Here is an 11947-nt window from a genome sequence, read left to right as displayed (position 1 = left end):
AGAGCGGTCTCTCTCTCTCGTCTCCGATATTGCAGTAGATATTTGATCGCCGAGTTATTCAATTGTACGTATATCGGCGACGGAACTGAGCACAGAAAGAGACTAAAAATACGGAATAAATATTATGTAAATGTGTAATCATGTATATTTCGATAAGAGCTTATTTCTGCGGAAGATAACTAGAAAAACTTTAAAGTTCCACTACTGATACGCAAACGTACGTTCTAATCCGATACTCGTGTATGTGTGTATATACATGTGTATGTGTGTGCGTGAACTCGATTTAATAACCGTCGACGGACAGACCCGACGAAGGCAACGACTACGTCGCGCCGACAATCGCGGGCAATAGCGTGACGCGAGGAAATCGCGATCCAGAAAGGTTTCCGCGACGCGGCTCGACGTTACGACTCTCGACTTGCAAGCGACAGATGCTTCGAGATTTAAGATATAAAGCGATAAAATGCATTATTTTTGCCGATGCATCGGAAGATTTTCTGAAGGACGCGACAACCGAACGGATTACAAATAGCAAGGATTCAATTTACTCGGAATAATTGTAATTTTACTTGTTCGAGGCTTAATGTCCCGTTGGCACGTAATGCGGACGATCAGTTACATGCGATTAAAATCTCGCAGTCTCATAATTGAATAAAATGAAAGTGAATATGTCAGAATGTCAGATAACGGTTCGCATTTTAAAGCGGAGCCAAGGTAAACCTGGCTCTAATCATATTTGTGTAAGAGTCTAAATAAGCCTTAACGGCATTCTCTAGCGTTTTATGACTAGATTATTCATGCTTACCATCGATATTACGGTGAAGCGTTAATATTTATGTAAAAAATTGTAATGTAAAAGAATCTTTATACATATACATATATATATACGTGGTAAAAAAAAAAAACAGGTAAAAAACAATTCCAACGAATGTAGAAAATAATGACGCTAGTAATTTAAAATTTAATCCTGTCATTCGAAAGATAATAAAAGGTAAATAAAGTTAATAAATATTCCGTACTCGAAATACTCGCCAGTACATTTCCACGTGAGGAAAATTATTGCCGTTTAAGGAAAGAAAGTAGCCGTTTATCTCTCAAGTAATAGAGCAAAAAGAGAACTAAATAGCGCGATAAAAGCGAAAACAATTCGTGTTACCGATAACAGAGATCTCCTAAGACAGTTACGTCCATTTCGGCATCGCGACGTAGGAATGTCTTCGTCATTCGGCGAGCGTAGCACTTCGCAATTTCTAGGTTATGTCGAATCGATCCACTCGCAGGAAGATCCTATCGAGTCAGCTGGTCATTTCGCAAAGAGCGTACGTTTCGCGGCGATGCCATATGCTCCCTGCATTTATCACACTTTTTTGCCCGTTTGTGAACAAACGTCAAAATCCCTTTCGCGCGACGAGGGATATTCGTGTTTACTCCAAATCCCTTTCCCTTATTCCGATTCCGAAAGGGATAGGTAAACATAGAGTTTCCGCGAATTCGCGGAATTGCAAAATAACATACGCTACGCGAAATATGACGCGAAAAACTGCAACAATATCCGCTTCCCCTTTCCGGATAATGCGTAACGCGCGACGTCACGACGACGTTTCGAACGGACCGAGTTGCTCGCGGACGAGACTCGAAAATAAGACGCACATCGACGGGTCGGGGAATGCCAACCACCCGGACCAGTCGGTCGCGCGCGCACGTCTATCGCCGCGACGACGACGACGACGGATTTCATGCGAATTTTGGAGGTTAGGTTAGGTCGCCCGCGCGACAGATGTTTCCAGCAAGGCTCTTATTCCGCGATTGTATTGTACGCGCGTATAGAGAAGAGCCATTCAATCGACAGGACGGAGCCTGGCACGGGGGAAAGTGCGGACCGACAAAGTGCAGACACCGATAGACTGCTAGCCACGCAGACGTATACCGGGGAAGGGAGGGAGAGAGAGAGAGAGAGAAAGAGAGAGCGAATGTACGAGGGCGAGAGCAGATGGATAGTGATGGGAGATAGAGAAAGGAGAGGAGATACACCGGCCAGGTCGTTATCGATACGCGAAAACTTCGCGCGAGATATATCAGCGTGTATAATTCCACTTCATCGTGGAATATACCCAATGATGAGCAAGTTTTCGTCTCGAGAGAGAGAGAGAAAAGAGAAGTGACACGAAGTGATACCTATATGAAACGCGAGAGAAAGAGAAAGAGAGATAAGATATTACGGATAAATTGTTATCGTAAAGTTTTGAAGATTAGAGCACGCGGACTACGTTGTTGAAGAAGATATCCTGGAGGGATATCTCTTAACTTGTTTACACTTTTTCGTACGCCTCGATGTACGCGACCTGACGCGTACATGCATTTCCGCTCACGGCGATGGTAGAGTCCACGTATGGTTCGCTCGCTCGCTCATCATCTCGTCGCCGTAGCGTGAACGTACGAGGAGACACGCACACCGAACCTGACGTCTCCTCCGTCGTCCTGTCACGAAACATCGTTGTCGGGAAAGCTCGGAAAGTGTCATTCCCGACAACGATTTTCGTCGCGAGACTCAAAAGCAGACGAGAAGAGCGAAATGCAATGCGAGCGACCGGAAATCGAGTCAAAAATGCCATAAGAAAAAAATCCCATGCTGCGAGAGGAAAAGGCGAGAGAGGACAAGCGAGATGCGACGCAAGCACAGAGATAACAGGAGAAACTCACCTCTCGCTTCTTGGCCAGTGTCTCTCTCTTCAGGGACGGGCCCGACGATCGCGTAGCCGCATGTTCCGCTTATATCCACGGGCTGTCTGTACCCCTGTCCGGTTTGTCGGCCCCCTCGTCAGCGACACACAGCCATCTTGCGTAGCGGCTTGCCTGGCTCGTCGCGCGGACGCCTTCGGTGCGGTGGCCTCCGGCGAGAGCGACTGAGAGGAGCGACGACGATGACGGCGGGATGCGCGCCGCGGAGGGTGCGGGAACGGGAGCCGCCGCTGAGCGAGACGACGACCGCGCCGCCCGATGACGACGCGCGACAATAGGACGGAGCGAGACGGCGACGACGGCGACGAGACGCGGCCCCGCCGACCAAGTGTGTATGTGTGTGTGTCGCACCAACACGCGCGCACACCACCACTGGGCCAATACACAACGCCGCTCCTCTCCTCTACCACTGCGCGAACCAACACCGAAGTACGGTCATCGAAGCACCGTCGCTATTACTGTTACCGTTTACTACTACCATCAACACCAGAACTATCACGTCTGTATCGTCGTCGCCGTCGCCGTCGTCGTCGTCGTCACCGCTGCTACTACAGACTACTATCGCCACCGACCTACTACACGCACCGCTGCACTACTTTCCTTAAACTTTTCGCCACTCTACCGCACGATCCCGAATTATTTTCGTCGTGTACATGTTTCACGAGCGGTGCCGTTCACGCGCGTGTCGCCAATGTTCGTTTCGTACGTTGCTGTATTCACGATACGTTGCGGCGATACGTCGTTCTATTTTCGAGGCGGCGCGAGCTATCTCGGCAGACTTTTACGATCGTGTATGTGTATCCTCGCTTCTATCTGTCTCTGTCCTTCTCGCTCTCTTCTTCCTCCTCCCTCTTGTTGTTGGTGTGCTATTGCCGCGATGCGGTTACTAGTATCGTCGATCCGTTGCGAACCGCGCTCCACCACACACTGCCATGCGCGACCGCGTTCAGACTCAACCGCCGCGTGACGGAAAGCGTTCGGTAATCTTCGCCGCCGCTCGGCTCGCCGAGCCCAGTGCCGGTCAAACGTCAAAAACAGCTGGCGACTTTAGCACCCCGGCCGCGATTAAATTGCGGCCGCGTCGTTTATGAAATTAAGAAATGACTTTTCATGATTTTTTTTACGAACGCATCGAGAACGCATAGAACAATTTTTCCCCCATCGTGCGATAAATCTTTCCTTCGTTGAGCCCCTTGGCGACGATAAACTAACCTGATTCTCTAGCAATGTTTACCAAAATTTGTCTCGTGCGTAAACAGAATTTTTTTTACGACGAAATTGTACATATCCATTGCATTGGTAGGTTTAATTCTATGCAACTAGTATGTATTTAAATAGATCGATAAATTTTGTTTTAGAGATAAAGTTGAGGTTCTTGAATTTACGAGTACAAGCCATATACAAAATTTTCACATATTCTATCAAGATAATTTTAATTTATCTCATCTTTATACATATGTTCTCTTAGCCGCGATAGATATAAAGCACATTAAAAGATAATAAAGAGAAGAGAATAAAAAGAGAAACTTGCGGAAAATTACTCTGCGCATTCGTATATTATCTATTATCACTTTAGTGATTCGCGTTTTATCTTTTATCGCTATTTTTCAGTTTTGAGCATTTTAAAAATTAAAAATTCTTTGCTTTATATTTTCTTGAACAAGAAAAAATTGCACGACGATAATAAATTATTTCTTGACAGTACAATTCGAAAATTAAGCTTCTATCTTATAAAAGCATGGCGTTAAATAAATAAAAAATATTTGATTTATAGAAACCATGGATTTTACCTCGATATTCGCGCATGTACAGTTTGTTCATCAATGTGGCCGATTCTTCGTAACGTTAGCTTCCACCACATCGTTATATGGAGCACGATCGTAACAGTTTCCACCGTCGGTGATTTCTCATTCTCCTTTCGCGTTGCACCGAACTGTTTCCCTACGAAAAAATACGAAAACAATGGATTTTACACTGAGGTTAAACTGGCGATTTATAATCGCGCTTTGTAAGATCGGAGCGAAGACGAGTAAAATTTTAAGCGTCCTATAAGCACTTTCACAAGATTGCGACAGATTTGCAAACGCGCCATAGTAAAAGCACAACTTAAATAATAAAATGCTCCGGGAAATAACTGCGTGTCTCTCGATTCTGCCAGGCCGCAAAAATATGTTTAAGCTAAATATAACAGACACGTATATTTTTTTAACTCTGCTCTGATGACGCGATTTACAATAATGCGAAAAATGACGCTAGTCTCTCTTGAATTTCTTTCGTAAAAAACTTTTTATTATGTAACAAATGATCAATTAATAGGAATCGAAAAATTCTATATACCCGTTTCGATTTCTATAAAAAACAAAATAAAGAAGGTATGTACATATGTATTGTGCCACACATGCAATAAATTAATGAATAAATATCTAAATGTTACACATAAAAATTTAAAAACGTACCGAATATTAATAAATCTTGTATAATACATATTTTTACTAGATAGATATTTTTGTTATATAATTTGTTATTTATATATAATATAGAATATCTCAAAACCACCAGATATTCTTTCAATGAAAGATTCTCTTTAGCTAATTTAGAGCCAATTCTTCTTTAATGAAAATATCGGGCCATTAATAATTTCCGAATTATACGCGATTGAGAGAAAAAGGAAAATTTGTGCGAATTAAACTTCAAAGAACCAGATGGACAAAAAACTGCATTTTTTTGTTAATTTTATTTGGGATTTAACAAGAGAGAGGAAAATTTTGGTACAAAATTTAGTTACAAAGTTATATAATATTGGAAAGTTGCAACAAGAAATAATCTTTCTCGATTTCTTTCTTAAGGAAAAATCGACTCTAAATGAGTTAAATAATTTTTCATTAAAAAAACATCGGACGATTTTAGGACATTCTATGACAAGAATTACTTAAAAAAAAAGTATTTAATTTCTCTATAATTACAATCGGGATATATGTTTGAGAGAATATATATGAAACTTCTTTTCGGCACCGACATAGTTTTGCATCTTAATTACGCGCATATTTGCCGCCGCGTTACGCGCAGCAAGAAATGATAATATAATAAGAAATCTTGAATCACACGTACACAACTCGCGCGTTCGTCGCGGAATATCTTCCCGTCCTGCGTGAGCCAAGTGAAATCGGATCTTCGAGAGAACGCGATTCGCGTCAGTGCCAATATAAAGACAGCCGGCGCGAAATACTTCTAATTCGGTACATGTAAAACCATGCTGTGTACTTTCAGCTCCACCCACGAATATAATTTTAGGCGATAAACAAAAGCCATTTTTTTGAACAATTATTCGGCCACGATAGCGATTTTCAATCAAATTCGATGTCGGAAAACTCGACGCTACAAATTGAAAAGTGTCCATATATCAAGCTACAGAGATGATATTTTAGGCAAATATATTTTCATTTCATTGCACGATTTCAACGCATCAAATAAAAGAGACAAGAATAAAATATGAGTTAGACTCTCCAAAACTTCTGTCTTTTCCAATTTTTTTATAGGAAATAAATTTATAGAAGGGTATGAAGATTGTTTCTTCTCCATAGGTCTCAAGGAGCCAGCAATCATTGTGAGAAAGTTACTTTATACTTGCGTGAGTCAGGGCTTTCTTACAACTAACTCTAAACATTAATAGATAATGACTTAAATAAAATAATAAATAATGACATTAATTAATATGACTTATAACATATAGTTTATTTCTAAATGGTTTACTATCATATCGTAATTGCTTTTAACAGTTGGAAATAATAAAGTTTCACCGAATTCAATTTGAATGCGATAAGCCAGAATTTCATTTTAGGTGCGTTTTTTTTTTTTGTTTATTTTTGAACATCGTATTTACTGTTGACTTAAGAAACTTCTCATGCAGTGACATTCTTCACTTCAAACTTTCATTGTTGATTTTTATCCTTCTTTCCCCCCTCTTCAAACTCTTAAAACAAAAATCTCCTACGTGAATTTCAAATATTTTTCATCAATCAACGCGCGCGCGCACTTAATGACATTTAACGTGAGATATCGTGATCTCATATTTGTTCTTTATTTTTTCCGCGAAAGATTTTGTGACATAAGAAGTTTCATAATTACAATAACAATATTTAACTGTTTCCACTGTTATTAGATTTTATAGGCATTTTTATCAATAAAGATTTATCAGCCATTTATATGATCGTCGTGCAACGATATTAGTCACGATGCGAGTGATTCCTTTGAGTTGAAAAAAGGCGTTATTATATACAGGTGCAACCGCTGTCATCTCGTTCGATCATCGTCGAAATTAGCCCACAAACTCATCGTTGCGCATTCGTCTCGTAACTTTCGATCGCGATTAGACAATTCTATTCCGCCAGCAGTAATTACGCGATACGACATATACGCTAAGATTTTCCGCGTGTCACTGGGTCACCGTACTGGGTGTCCTACGCGCGGGGACGTGAATACAGATCACTCTCTAAATATCAGAGTGCTGGCAGAGTTGCATACAGCGACCGCAGTTCCCAAAGTGCAGTCAGGAACGTAGCGACTTGTACCAATATCGGCGAACGAACAGGCTCGAAATCGTGCGATTTCGCCCGATAAATCCGGCATATCGCTTAAACTGTAACGATTTATCGTTTATAGCCGTGAAAAATCCGAGAGTCGTTATTTCCACTCTTTGGCGCGGATAATCGAGAGCGATTTGCTTTCGACGAAAAATTCTCACCAGCAAATTTACAAATCGCTGATGCACACGCTGATCGCGAAAAACACGACTTGATCCCTCTCCTCTGTGTGTTCCTACTTTCTTACCTTACTCTCTCTCTCTCTCTCTCTCGTTTTTCTCCTCTCGCTTATTCCTCATCTTACATTCTCTTTCTCTCTTTCTCTCTCGCACTCTTGTAACACGAAACGAGTTTCCAACGATTCAATGCCTTGGTCTCGCAAATGTGAAAGTACATTACTGCAGGCTCTGAAAGTCGTTTTGCTCGAAGGTTTACCTTTCAAATGGCCCTGGACTGTTCATTAAGAAAAGAAGTTCGAGTGAGGACGATGAAAAATCGGAAAAAGAAAAAAAGAGAAAAAAAGAAGCGGACTAAAAAAGAAGAATAAAGTTTTTCATGGTCGGTAAATCGTATAATCCTATAAAGGTATAAAGCAATAAAAGCATTAACAATGATTACGTTTACACGTCACCCCTAATCGGGTTTTATAACATCCGTAGTTCTAAGACTGAAACTATATAAAAATATATATCAACTATATAAACTATATGTAAGCTCATTCATTTATCAATCTCGCCTATAGCGATGCGTTCGAGTCTAAATCTAAATCTCTATACATATATTGTAGTCTGGAATTTAAATTTAACAACGAACTGTTTCAATAACGATGATAACAAATGTCAATACGAATATGAAAATATACTTCGCGTTTTTCTGACGCGCGACAAGTGATCGCGAGCGAATAATCTACCCCGGCGAATAGTATACGTTAAGGGGGAATACCCGTTTGAAATCTCGAAAAATGAGTACATTTTCTAGATTTTTTGCAGCGCAACGACTTAATAAAAATTTTTAATTTTTTTAAGACATTAATACAATATTATTAACTACCTAAACAAAAATTTTCAGTTAAAAAAAAAATTGCTTTTGAAAGTTATAAGAATATTTGCAGAGCTCCTCCAAAGTTTAGGTGGCTGCACAATGTGCATAAAAAACGTTCGTAGATCATATCTGAAAAAAAAATCCAAGTGTTTTCTTATTAAACATTGTAATAGCTATCTACTATCAAAGCGTTTTTTCAAAATTTCAAAACATAAAAAAATGGCATGTTGAAAAAAGTTTCGGTTTTTTTAAAAAAAAGTCCATCATTTTTTTTATAACAAAAAGATGGGAAATCGGATTTAAAAAAGGCTCCGTTGGCAGATGCGGAATCTTATTAAAAACTCGCATATAAAATTTGAAATCAATCCACATTCTTCACTTCAAACTTTCATTGTTGATTTTTATCCTTCTTTCCCCCCTCTTCAAACTCTTAAAACAAAAATCTCCTACGTGAATTTCAAATATTTTTCATCAATCAACGCGCGCGCGCACTTAATGACATTTAACGTGAGATATCGTGATCTCATATTTGTTCTTTATTTTTTCCGCGAAAGATTTTGTGACATAAGAAGTTTCATAATTACAATAACAATATTTAACTGTTTCCACTGTTATTAGATTTTATAGGCATTTTTATCAATAAAGATTTATCAGCCATTTATATGATCGTCGTGCAACGATATTAGTCACGATGCGAGTGATTCCTTTGAGTTGAAAAAAGGCGTTATTATATACAGGTGCAACCGCTGTCATCTCGTTCGATCATCGTCGAAATTAGCCCACAAACTCATCGTTGCGCATTCGTCTCGTAACTTTCGATCGCGATTAGACAATTCTATTCCGCCAGCAGTAATTACGCGATACGACATATACGCTAAGATTTTCCGCGTGTCACTGGGTCACCGTACTGGGTGTCCTACGCGCGGGGACGTGAATACAGATCACTCTCTAAATATCAGAGTGCTGGCAGAGTTGCATACAGCGACCGCAGTTCCCAAAGTGCAGTCAGGAACGTAGCGACTTGTACCAATATCGGCGAACGAACAGGCTCGAAATCGTGCGATTTCGCCCGATAAATCCGGCATATCGCTTAAACTGTAACGATTTATCGTTTATAGCCGTGAAAAATCCGAGAGTCGTTATTTCCACTCTTTGGCGCGGATAATCGAGAGCGATTTGCTTTCGACGAAAAATTCTCACCAGCAAATTTACAAATCGCTGATGCACACGCTGATCGCGAAAAACACGACTTGATCCCTCTCCTCTGTGTGTTCCTACTTTCTTACCTTACTCTCTCTCTCTCTCTCTCTCGTTTTTCTCCTCTCGCTTATTCCTCATCTTACATTCTCTTTCTCTCTTTCTCTCTCGCACTCTTGTAACACGAAACGAGTTTCCAACGATTCAATGCCTTGGTCTCGCAAATGTGAAAGTACATTACTGCAGGCTCTGAAAGTCGTTTTGCTCGAAGGTTTACCTTTCAAATGGCCCTGGACTGTTCATTAAGAAAAGAAGTTCGAGTGAGGACGATGAAAAATCGGAAAAAGAAAAAAAGAGAAAAAAAGAAGCGGACTAAAAAAGAAGAATAAAGTTTTTCATGGTCGGTAAATCGTATAATCCTATAAAGGTATAAAGCAATAAAAGCATTAACAATGATTACGTTTACACGTCACCCCTAATCGGGTTTTATAACATCCGTAGTTCTAAGACTGACCAATCACAGTCATTCCATTCTTCAGAGGAATAGCTGTGATTGGCCAGTTTTACAACTACGGATGTTATTAAATCAGATTAAGGGTGCCGTGCAACAGTAGTCAATAAATACAATGAGAAAGAAATTCTTCAAAAATTAATGCCGCATAAGTAAAATACAGATCATAATTTGTAAGGCAGAAAACAAATCATCAATTTCATACGATCCCCCCGCGTTCACGTTACCCTAAAAATTATAATAACAGAATTAGGATATTAGGCAAACGGGTTTTTCCTCATCTTCGTATTTGTGTTTGAATCTTTTTCATCGTCATATTCACATCTAAATTTTGCACTCGGCCTCGACCTCCTATAACAAGTCCGCGTTATCGTGTTCTCTTTTTCTCTCCCTCGTTTCTTACTCGATAATACACGTGGTGCCTCTCCTCTCGAAACCGTTTTTCTCCACGTCACCACGCCTCTATCATCTCCTTCCTTGACCGGACTATATTTTTGTTACCCGTTAGTGCGTCATAGTGTGAGCAACGCATGTGCGGTACATACGATATATCTGAGAAAAAAGTACGTGTATATATACATACAAGTGCCTGATACCACGGTATAATTAAGAGTATAATTAAAAAATTATGAATTGTAAATTGATTATTGAATTATAATCTATACTTTTTTTCAATTTTACTCAAAGACTCTGCATCCGTAAGCGAAAAAGCGAATTGTCGATTGAATAAAAAATAAAATTAAGGGATTTACTATGAAAATTTAATCAAATATTTCAATAAAGTCTCCGGACACAGGAACCTCAAGGAAACTTGTCCAATAATATGATATATTCGTCGACGCATCTTTCCTAAATCAGTGTAAGGTTTCATTAGATGTGTATAGATCTAATCGGCTTACTTTCTCACACACACAAAGTATATAATTTTATTACTGATAAAAAATACTGGTCGAATTTAGTTCAACTCATTCTCGCTCTTCTATGACATCCTCTCACGATATCATTATATTTTTTAAGATTGTCGCGGTTTCCGCGCTCCGCAAGACGGAAGCCACATTTATCTGCTTCCTTGGGAACATATGCGACTTTCGAATCGCTTTTTCCTGCTTTACGTCGATTAGTTCCTTACCGATCTTATGTGTAAAGAGTACACATGAGAGATTCTCGGTTTATATGCAATAAAAATATATTTCAACTATATATCAACTATATAAAATATATATCTATACAACTATATATATATATATTTTTTTAGAAGTTATGAGAATATTTGCGGAGCTCCTCTAAATTTTAGGAGGCTGCACGGTGTGCATGAAAACATTCGTAGATCATATCTGAAATAAAAAAATCAAAGTTTTTTCTTATTAAACATTGTAATAGCTATCTACTATCAAAGCGTTTTTTCAAAATTTCAAAACATAAAAAAATGGCATGTTGAAAAAAGTTTCGGTTTTTTTAAAAAAAAGTCCATCATTTTTTTTATAACAAAAAGATGGGAAATCGGATTTAAAAAAGGCTCCGTTGGCAGATGCGGAATCTTATTAAAAACTCGCATATAAAATTTGAAATCAATCCATCGAACGTAGCCCGAGTTTTCATGCAGACCGTGCATGAAAACATAAGTCTGCAAATATTCGCATAACTTTAAAAATAAATTTTTTTTTGGGCTCAAAATTTTTATTTAAGTAGTTAATAATATTGTATTAATATTGTAAAAAAATTAAAAATTTTTATCAGGTCGTAGCGCTGCAGAAAAATCTAGAAAATGTACTCATTTTTCGAGGTTTCAAACGGGTATGCCTCCTTAAATAAATATTTCGTCAAATCGAGTTCGTAATTTCATCCAATAATGGATCCTTTCTATATTTTATTTAATTAA

General features: G+C 39.2%; 1 protein-coding gene across 11 annotated transcripts in view; it reads right to left on the bottom strand.

Moving 5' to 3' along the window:
- LOC115245943 (homeodomain-interacting protein kinase 2) overlaps window positions 1-4300 on the bottom strand; it is a 25087-nt gene extending 20787 nt beyond the window's left edge. For 4 of the 11 annotated variants that reach the window (XM_029824472.1, XM_029824468.1, XM_029824470.1 and 1 more), the window contains exon 1: window positions 2701-4297. The gene's annotated coding sequence lies outside the window, so the exon portion shown is untranslated. Of the gene's footprint in view, window positions 1-1156; window positions 2660-2700 lie in introns of those variants that run through there. The other 7 variants (XM_029824473.1, XM_029824469.1, XM_029824475.1 and 4 more) reach the window with 4 other exon arrangements.
- Between the last annotated feature and the right edge of the window lie 7647 nt (window positions 4301-11947).

This window comes from Formica exsecta, unplaced genomic scaffold (assembly GCF_003651465.1).
Source record: "Formica exsecta isolate Colony F162 unplaced genomic scaffold, ASM365146v1 scaffold137, whole genome shotgun sequence".
Classification (NCBI taxonomy): Eukaryota; Metazoa; Arthropoda; class Insecta; order Hymenoptera; family Formicidae; genus Formica; species Formica exsecta.
Note: the sequence above shows the minus strand (reverse complement) of the source record. Positions and strands in the feature narration are given on the sequence as shown.